Source organism: Otolemur garnettii, unplaced genomic scaffold (assembly GCF_000181295.1).
Source record: "Otolemur garnettii isolate 467f Iridium unplaced genomic scaffold, OtoGar3 scaffold00153, whole genome shotgun sequence".
NCBI lineage: Eukaryota > Metazoa > Chordata > Mammalia > Primates > Galagidae > Otolemur > Otolemur garnettii.
The window spans coordinates 3,337,747-3,346,446 of record NW_003852548.1 but is presented as its reverse complement, the minus strand read 5'-3'; positions in this window follow the sequence as shown (position 1 = coordinate 3,346,446).

Below are 8,700 nucleotides of genomic sequence, written 5' to 3'. Positions count from 1 at the left end.
CGCCACCTTAGGTGTATGTGGCTGGCACCTTAGCCGCTTGAGTCACAGGCGCTGAGCCTCATGTTTTATAATTTTACAACACGACTTTAACCTAATTACATTTTTTCCCCAACACTGTCTTTGAATCAAGTATTTGGTGTCTAAACTACTTTTCAAATATTTTTTTGTGAGACTCGTTACTAAAGTATACTACTACAGAAAAGAATAACCATGAATACTATTCTGAATGACTAACACACCTGCTCCAGGAATTGAAGAACGCTCTATATTAGGTGGAGTCTTCCCTTCCACATCAGGACCATCTCCACGTTCAGCTCCAGTCTTTTCCATGCCCAGGCCCATTTCCTGGGGATTACCTTCCAATAAATGAGTGGGAAAAAAGTCTTTTAACAATAGTTAACTTGAGAGAAACCCAAATTAAGGAACATTTTACAAAACTGGTTTTGAGTCTGGTCATCAAAGTCATGAGAGACAAAAAAAAACTGAAGAATGTTTCCAGGTTAAAGGACACCAGAGACACATGACAAATAAATGCAACGGGTGATCTTGGAAAGGCCCCTAGATGAGGAAAACAATGTTATATAAAGGATTATTACTAGGCCAACTGACAAAAAACTACAATAGACTTTTTACTAAATAATGTTCCTGAATTTGGTAATTTAAAAAGGAGTATGTGACAAACAGATCATGATTCAAGAAGACAAAAGTATCGAAGACTTTTAACAACTAAGAAATTATTTCAATTTTTATTTCTCTACACTATGAAATTTTCTAAAAATTGCAATGTAAAGGCTAACCATAATACATCTAGGTTTGCTCAAACTTTTGAAACAATGACTTAAGTTTAGAAAATAACATCCCAAGAAGACTATGTTTAACAACTAAAATAGTTTTATCATTTTGCCTAAGTTTAATGTAGTCTACTTTGGTCTGCTAACGTAGAAATCTTGGCAAGGACTGTATCTTCCAAGCATGGCAAATAACTTTTAAGATACAGTATAGATAAAATGCTAAAAAGGACACTTATCATAGACAGGGACGACAGTCAGCTGAAAACTATAACATTCTCTTACCTAACAGGTTTCCAGCAAATTTTTAGGGAACAGTTTACTTATTCCTATTACTAGCATAACATTACACATAAAATACAAAATGTTACTCCATACCCTCTGCACCTTCAACCACAGGAATTCCTTCTTCTTCTCTCTCTTGTCCAGGGTCAATTTCCTGACTGACAGTTGGTTCTTGATATTCAGTCGGCTTCTGGGCCTTGGGGAGAGTATGTGCAAATAAAGAGTACTGTTATTAATACTATGGCAATAGAAACCACAAACACACATACTATGTGGTGATAACTAATCACAAGTAAATCTCAAAAAAAAGTTTTTCCTATACTCTTTTCTGCAAGTACTCCTAAAATTACTGTATGAACTCTGAAAAAGTAGTTACCTACAAAACTGGTAATTTTCTGGAAACCACTTTAATCTTCTCTGGGCTATATTATTAATAAGCATGACGGTGAAGTCTTAAGGACTACTGTCAAGCTCCTAACATATGTATGCAGACAACACCAGAAGATAAGTCTCTGCTCAATGTCTCATTCATAAGATTCAGTTTATAACCACTTACAGCAGAGAAGTCCTTTATACAACAAATCTACACTAGTTCAACAACGTTTTTGATTTTTTCCAGAACAATAAATTTTGGTCAACAGAAATAAGCTGTTAAAGTACTCACAGCCACAGTTCCAACAGAACTGGAAGATTCTTCCCCATCTCCTCTTCCTCTGGATCGTGACCTTGATCTCACACGTGCACTCATATTTCAGGTGGCAATTAGAAAATCGTAACCTGAAAACTGCAATAAAAAAGAATAATCATACTTAACCATTTCCACAATTATCTGATTGCAATTTTTTTTTTAACTTTTGGTGAGATTTCCAAAGTAAGTCCTGAGTTAAAAGAATAACTATTCCTGTTTTCCTATCACATCATTTTGTTTCTCTCACAATCACCTTGGCGGAGAAACAATCTTTTTTTTTTTTTTTTTTTGCAGTTTTTTGGCCGGGTCTGGGTTTGAACCCGCCACCTCTGGCATATGGGGCCAGCGCCTTACTCCTTTGAGCCACAGGAGCCACCCAATAATCTTTAAATACTAGATTAAAAAGGGGAGACTTTCCTAAAAACGTTCCTAAATTAAAACTTTCCTAAAGTTTTAACTCCACAATTAAAATTATTTAGAGATTTTGCCACATACACTTCAAGGGCAGCTCTGCCTCCCCTTCCCAGGTCCCTACAATGGACTGTGAAATCCGTCCTCATCGGCAATTTCAGGCTCTCCTGGGACTCAAAAATACCTCAATTAGTATCCCCAAATTCTGCCCCATCTTCACCTGATCAATCTGCCCTGTGCCCACCCTTCTTCCGTGCCAAAATCCCACCACAAAAACAAGGCCTTAGGGCGGTGTGGCAGCCCGGGAGGTGGCGACAATCTTGAAGCCGTTTCTTCTCCGAGGCTACGGACCGCACCGCCTGACCCCTTGGAAACCCGATGGCTTCTCCTCACACTCACACTTAACGGCTTGCTGTAAAACTAAAAATCTTGGGGGCGGGGGAACTGTCCCCAAAGGGGCCTACCACAAAGACAAGGCCTATGGCGGCCTCGCAGCCTGTGAGGTGGCGACAATCTTGAAGCCGTTTCCTCTCCGAGGCTACGGACCGCACCGCCTGACCCCTTGGAAACCCGACGGCTCCTCCTCACACTCACACTTAACGGCTTGCTATAAAACTAGAAACTTTGGGGGCGGGGGAACTGTCCCCAGAGGGACCTACCACAAAGACAAGGCCTATGGCGGCCTCGCAGCCTGTGAGGTGGCGATGACCTCGAGGCCCTTCCTTCTCCGAGGCTACAGACCGCACTACCTGACCCGCTAGAAACCCGCTGGCTCCTCCTCACACTCATTCACACTTAAAACTCCCAGACGGACTGATGTGCAGACCTACCAGCTGAATCTCAGTCCGCGAGAAAGACTTCAAACCGCAGAAACGCTATCCGCACCCGCTCGGCTCGGCAGCGCACGCGGTGTGCAACGGCTGCCAGGAAGTCAGGCAGTGCGCATGCGCACACTAGCGTGCGCCTGCGCATTAATCAAACCTGCCCGCCCCTCCCCCACCAGGTCCCCACTGACTAGCCTGCTTTTTGTCCCTTAGTTGGCGGTTTCACATATCTTCAGGACCCAAATATCTCAAACAGTGTGCCCCTTCAAAACCCACGCCATCTTCAGCTGACTTCCTCCCCTCCTTAGTTCACCTTCCTCCCCTCCCGGTTCCGCCACAGCTACAAAGCCTATCGCGGTGTCGCCGTCCCTGAGGACGACGACCTCAAGGTCTTGCTTTTCCCAAGCCACACACAGCACCACCTGACCCACCCGGAGCCCACAAACTCTCTCACACCTGTACTCACACTTGCTCCGAAACAGCCGAGAGCCGGGTAGAACCGAGAAGAGACAAAAACGGAACCTACCTACGTCGTCGCTGCCTAAGCTCCGCCTCTGTGGGGGGTCAACCCCGCCAGCCAATCACAAACATCCGAGGGGCAGGGGCGGAGGGGGGGTGAGAGGGTGGAAGGGGGTGTGGCGGGCTATCTCCTTTGCACTTGCGCAGTGGGATGTGTCGCGAGAGTTGTCGTTCCTTCTGTTCTTCCCGCTTATCGTGGAGGCTCCACCCCATGTAGGCGAGGGCATGGCCTTTCCAGTGCTGAAAAAGGTTTATCCCTTGCTTCTCTCCCCTCCTCCAAAATTGTATGTTGTTGTGTGTTTAGGAATGTTCCCAGACCTGCATCTCACATACCGATTTACCTTCTAATTTTCCTGTCAATGCTGCGTCCTCTTTGTCCTTCAAGAAAGTCTTTGGTCTCCTCAAAGATGTGAAATCTTTTAGATTCTGAGAGAGTGCAAAGCCAACTTAAGCATGATGGGAATCCAGAAAAACGTAAAAAAGATTAGGAAAGCCAAAAACATAAATGTGCCCAAAAAATTGCACAAATCCTGTGACACCCCCCCCCAGATTTCTACTGCTAGAACTCTGCTGTTAAGGAAACCGTTTTGGATGTTAACGACATTTCTTTGCTTGTTCAAACTTTATGTCAGGTTCCTGAGTCTTCTGTGAGGGCCATCTGTGCACTTCCTTTAAAAACTAGTTGTACAAATTCTGCTAAGTCAGTTTAGCAAAAATTCCTATTCTCAATATCTGATCATCCTCCATATCTGATCCGACTGTCTATCTGATCAGGTTCCTCATCCTCCTGGGTGATGCCTGATCCCTCTAACCTGTCTTCCTCAAGAATCCTGTTAGGTCAGTTTAACCAGAATCTCTCTCACCCCTGAAGTTTCCTCTTAAGTGATTTTTCCATCTGCTGACCCCCACCTGCTTCCATCAAGCCCATGCTATATTTGAAGTTGTGCCCAATCTCTCTCTCACTGCAAGACCCCTCTCAGTGGTCCCTATACCTATCACCATGGTCTTGAATAAAGTCTCCTTTACTGTGTTTTAACAAGTACTTTTGAATAATTTTTTTCTTTAAGAATGTGAACAAAGATTTAGATACCTAGGACTTCCAAAGCAGCTTAATTTATAACAACATGGTCGTGGACTTGCTATATAAGTAAATTATGGCGTGCTTTAAAATGAAGTATGGCTGGCCATCAAAACTAATCCTGAATAATGTTTCCTTTCAGGGTGGTGCTGCTCACTTTTATTAACTTGAAACAGCAGGTTATACAGCACTGTTTGTGCAACAATGATCCCAAAAGAAGAGGAAGGTTTTGGAACAGTTTGCCAAGGCTACTACACCACCAACCTTCCTCTCAGACAGTAAGTGTGCTTTTTCTCATAGCCAGCAGTTCTCCAAGGGAAACCAAACAGATAAAATGCAGCTCTCAGTGTTGTAGGTCTCCTGTGCCTGGTGCACCAAAAAGAGTTTCACCATCACGTAGGTGGTCCGGTGCACTGTCAGAGAAGGTGTGCTGTGGGGGAAGGTGCGGGGGGAGGACAGAAACCCATAGTTCCTGCTTTTGGCAAACAAAGGTAGATAGGCCTACAGGACAGAAAGGAGCTTGCCCTGTCCATGTCTGTCTGCCATCATCTAACTGCCCACCCCCAAAAACACAAACCTTTCTGTCCTTGCACATCTTGTATGTCTAACCTGACTCTGCAGGTTACCTTTAAAGAAGGACGCATTCTTTGAGAGTTAGAAAGATCCCCTGTGGCAAAAGTAAAATTGCCAGATTTTTCTCTCTCTCTCCCTTCCTCCCTCCCTGTCCCTCTTCCTCTCTCTGGAAGATAAGTGTCAATATAGAACCAAGTGTAAAAAATATATAATTCTTCCTTGACCTCACCAATCAGATATAACCACTTTTTTTTTTTTTTTTTTGCAGTTTTTGGCCGGGGGCCAGGTTTGAACCCACCACCTCCAGTATATGGGGCTGGCACCCTACTCCTTTGAGCCACAGGCGCCACCCCCAACTACTTTTTGTTATAGTTGTCATTGTTGTTGAGCAGGCCCAGGCTGGGTTTGAACTCGCCAGCCTTGGTGCATGTGACCGGTGCCATAACCTCTGTGCTACAGGCACCGAGCCTATAACCACTTTATAATGTCTAAGCAGGAGTTGCTCCTACAGTTCAGATCTTTATAAGGATTAAATAAAGATTTATTGGGAGATGCTATAATCACACTGTATAATCAATATAAACTATGGGCTCTAGGCCCAGCCTCCTCAAGTAAAGCACTTTCATTGGCTCTTTGTCTGTTTCCTGTTATCTCTTGAAAAGGTTGTCTGGCTCCCTGACTTTGGTGCTTGTCTGTTGGCAGCTGCTATGTTTTCTGCATAGGATCAAGTTTCTCCAAGACACTATGACGGAGTTAGAGGGGAGGGGAGATCCTTTCTGTAGGAGAGCTTGCATTCTGAACTGAAAAAGAAACCCCAATTTGCCCAGTGCCGTAAGCCTTCCCAGGAACCTCATCCTCAGGCAACATTAGTGCAAAGCAGTCCCTCTAAGGATAGGTAAGTACTACCAAGTCTTTGGATCTTTGTGGTGATAATAGATATCACTTTCATTTTATTCGTTTTATGACACAAGTGACATTTTCTCAATGATCCAATCCCTAAGAATTAATCAGTCCCACTGTCTTGTCATTATTATTTAAATCCTAGTATAAGATTACCTAATTCTTGGGAGAATTAACACCTAGCAGTAAGAGTATTGTTGCTAGAACCACTGTGGAGAGCCCCAAGGAATCCCCTCTTGTCCTTCTCTCCCCCTCTCTTCCCTCACCTTAGCACAGGAAAAAAGAGACTCTGTTCACCCATTTGTCATGGTCAGAGGTGATAATCACAAATGCATACAGATAACTGTGCCCAGTCTGGAGTGAAGCAGGTGTCAGGACCCCACCCTAGGCCAAGGCTGCATGTGAGCTCTGTTTAGACTGTCTAGAATCCTGATGGGAGAAATGTGGAAAATGCTGTCTGGGCCAGTTGTGAGCAGTGATATACAGACGCATGGCCATACTGTGGGATGGGGTATAGGAGGAGATGATCCAGGCCTCTTTCCAATACTGGGAGTGGGGAAGCATCTGGATTCACATGTTCACTACAGGTGTGTGATCCAGAGGGAAGTGGTGGTGATGGTTGGTGGTGGGGGTGCTTTATTTTTCCCAGTCTGGCCCTCTCCAGGTCTGGGGTACTGCCCCTGGAAGAGTTACTGCCCACAATCTTGCCATCCTCACCCACAAATAGAGGGAATCCTAACAGCCTTGGACAGAAAGAGCAATAGAGTGCGTATCTGGGGTGTATGAGAGGGGAGTGGGTTGAATCCTCAACAGCTTGTGCCAACCATCCCTACCCCTTCAAAGGGAGAAGGGTGTAGACTTAGAGATTTGTAAGAAACTTCCAATACTCAATATCTCTCAATTAGTGATGCACTAATCATCCTTTGCTGGCAATCTCCCTTCTGGGACTCATCCAAAGGTATATTTATCCAAGTAGATTGCAGTATATACACAACAATTGGAACAGCGAAACACAGAGTGCCTGTGTGTTCAGTGATGCATTTGCTCATATGAATTGCAGTAAAACTAGACAATGGGATTTTTGCAGCCAACAGAGAATTAGCTAATATGTACTGATAGAGAACAATGTCCATTAATTAATGTTAAATGCTACAAAAAAGCTGTAGAACACCATATAGTATGATCCTACATTTCATTTAAACAAATGTGTGTGTGTTTATACATAGATTGTTCATGGTCTTTTTGCTATTTACATGTATAAGTAAAATTGGAATGAACATCTTATACTTGCACTGCAGCACACATTTTTCATATTTTCTTATTATCTGTTCCTGGATTTTAGATTTCTGGGTGAAAGGGAAGTGGGGTATTTAAAGGTTTTGAATGTGTATTGCTAGATGATTTTAAGATAGGAGAAACCATTTTATTTTCCAGTTTGTGTTCAAAAAGGCCCATTTTCTTCTACCCTTGCAATTTAGGGGGATAACATGAATTATTTCTGCTATTTGATAGGAGAAAATATCATACTAGTATTTGAATTTGCATTTTTGATAAATAAGTTTGAGCATTGTTATTCAAGTAACTTATGCTTATAGAAAATACACAAAATCAGAAATAGGAGAATTAATCTCTAGAATTCCAGCATTCATTAAAAACCTCTCTTCTATTTGTCATTTTAGCACATATATTTCCATATAAATGTATCTTACATGTTCATTTTAGATTATCATTCATGCTGTCACAAACATGCTCATGAATCATTCCCTGCCCACTTCCTTAATTATTTCCTTTTTTTTTTTTTTTACAAACTAAAGGTCTCACATATTTATTACTGAACCAGCTTTTAAGTGCAGAGCATATAAACAGAGAAAGATCATTTTCCCAATGAAATGTGGCTGAGTGTCCAACTGATAACATTTTCAGCTTGATACTACATAAATATACGTGCCATCTCATATGCAATTCCTTATAGACCTGGATGGATTATTCTTTAGTGTCTCCTCTTTAAGTTGTACCTGATTTTATTATCAGTTTTCATTCCAGTCCACTGGGGAATGGGACAATGTTGTTTTTGTTTCTTGATCAGATTCTGAAAGTCTTGTGAAAAGACATGGTGAAAAACAGAGTTAATCACACACACCACGATGGCAGAGAAGGGGAGAGAGGGGCCCTTAATTCCTACATGAAGAAATAGGACTTGAGAGTATGAACAACTTGTCCAGTATTACACCCTCTAGCAAGGTATTCCTGGAATTAAACCTGTGTCTTTCTGATTCCACTGCCTTTGCTAGTTTAGTTCCTCTTAAATCCCTCAGCTCAAGTAGAAGCTTAGCAATGCCATGAGCACTATCTACTAGAAGTGGTGTGGCATAAATGCCCATATGTGCAGGATGCAAGATTGGCAGAAGCATACTGTGCTAACTCTTGGAAGAGTACTTGCAAACTGCAGAGGCCACTGGGGCAGAAGATTCAGTCTGTGAGTCAGAGGGGGATTTTTTTTCTTTGGTGTCCCTTAACCCACAGTAGGCCACAATAAATATGTGAATAGACTGTGAATATAAATATTCTATAAGATGACTTTTCTAAATCACTAACTGGTAAAATCATGGTTGTAAAGGAGACTTCCCATGAATC